The sequence below is a fragment of the Palaemon carinicauda genome, chromosome 24, assembly GCF_036898095.1.
Source record: "Palaemon carinicauda isolate YSFRI2023 chromosome 24, ASM3689809v2, whole genome shotgun sequence".
NCBI classification, from domain to species: Eukaryota; Metazoa; Arthropoda; class Malacostraca; order Decapoda; family Palaemonidae; genus Palaemon; species Palaemon carinicauda.
This window is the reverse complement of record NC_090748.1, coordinates 9,637,467-9,639,966: the sequence shown is the minus strand read 5'-3', so window position 1 is coordinate 9,639,966 and position 2,500 is coordinate 9,637,467.

Below are 2,500 nucleotides of genomic sequence, written 5' to 3'. Positions count from 1 at the left end.
TACCTATATATATAAATATATATATATATATATATATATATATATATATATATATATATATATATACATATATTTATACCTATACATACAGTATACATATATATATATATATATATATATATATATATATATATAAATATATAGATATAATAAATGTGTATATATATTATATATATATACATATATATATATATATATATATATATATATATACATATATATATGAATATATGTACATGTTTATACATATGTAAATATATAAATATATGTACATATTTATGTATATATATATATATATATTAAATATATATGTATATATATACATATACATATACATATACTTATATATACCAGTGTATATAAATATATATATATACATATATATATATATATATATATATATATATATATCTATATATTTATACCTATATATATATATATATATATAAATATATATATATATATATATATATATTTATGTATAGGTATATATTTTTATATATATTTGTATATATATATAGCCTATATGGACATATTTATATAAATGTATATATATGTACATATTTATATATATATGTGTATATATTTGTATACATATATATGCATAAATATATATATATATATATATATATATATATATATATATATATATATATATGTATGTATATATATATATATATATATATATATATACGTATATATATATATATATATATATATATATATATATATATATATATATATATATGTATATATATATATATATATATATTTGAATAGTCTATCTAAAAAATAAATCTTCACCTATTTTTAATTATTAAAATTCTTTCTTTGCCTTGTCATTATCTCTCTTGTTAACATCCGATTGTTTGTTTTATTATCTATGGATTTCAATCGGTCATATTCAACAAGAGCTATGCCATTAAGCAGCTGTCTTATTCCATAAAATAATTCATTCAATCGAAAATACATTAAGCACTCATTTGATTTTATGACAACAATCATCCAGGAATGGAGAATCATGTTCGATTTTCATGTTTTCATAGTTTTTCCATTATCCTTCCCCATTCACCTCTTTTATTCCTTTATGAACAACCTCAACATAACAACGACAATAATAACAAAAAGAAAGAAAAAAAGAAAACCAAGGTGAAGGATGAAGCATGGAAAAGAGGGACGTTAGAGACACGACTATATAGAGAGCGATCGTCCTGTTGAAAACCGTGAAACAAAAACGGAGCTCACCTCATAATTTCTCTCTGAACGAACTTTAAGATGTTTTGGGAATGAATTCAGGCAGGAAGGACCCCCCCGGGGAGGTTAGGTAGGGCCCCCGCTGGGGAGGATTAAAGCTTTGATGCTCTCTATGTGTTATCTAAGAAAATATTGGAAGAAGTTGGTTGAAAAAGATCGCACGGACGACCCACCTTACCTTAGGACGAGGATGGAGAAAGGGGGGGGGGAGGAGTTGGGGGGGAGTGGGGGTACCCAGGGAGATGGGATGCAGCAAGGGGGGTTGGAAGAATGAAGGAGTATACAGAGACAGGATAAAAGGGAGAGGGAAAGATTACCAGGATGGAGAAAATGAGAGACTGAGGGACGTACTGGAACGGGCCAAGGGAGAAAGCAAAGAGGAAGGAGTAGAGGAAGGGGCAAGGAAAGGAGATGTGAAGGGGGATTGCAGATGGCAAAAGAGGGCTTAGAGACACGAGGGAAAAACAAGATTGGGGGGTGGGGGTAGGGGGTTGCTATAAGCAAGGGGGAAGTAGATGAATAATGACGTTAAAAGGGGGTTTCGCAATGTTGCAAGGCCAGGACACATCCACATAAAATATTTAGACCAGCCGGTGACCGGTAAGTACTCCTGCTATACAAAGGACGTCAACCGAAAGGAAATCTGTGTCCTCGCTTAACAGAGAAAGCATACGTCTGCTGTGGTGTAGTGACGAAGTATTGATAGTAAAGTATTGCAGTGGACAAATACTTTGAATGTTTATTAAGTTGCCAGGTAGCGCCTGGGGCGTACAGCCAGAGATGGACATCGTGAAAAAAACAAACATCGACATTGTCTCATAATACGAGTTTTATAAAATCTCATATAATCTCATAAACTATTGTTTTCTACTAACTTCGTAGTTTATCATATTTTTATATTTTTAATTTCTATCGCATAGAATTATTATCAGTTTTATTCCTGTCAGGAAATATTCCAAAACGATGATATTACAAATATTTTTATGAAACATTCTTATCAATGATAGATTATTTGTTTAGGAATTAATGATAGCTACTTTCATACTATAAATAGATTCTTTAATAAAAATAGATATCAATTTATTATTTTCAAGCAGCAGTTTCTCGCCGGTATGAGCATAGTATTAAAAACGAATGGTTAAGCCAAGATTGTGAAAGTATAAATGATCTGAATATTGTGATTAAATCACAACTCACTATCGAGTAAAAAGCCTTTAGCCGTGAAGTGAATTTCATAAATACAATT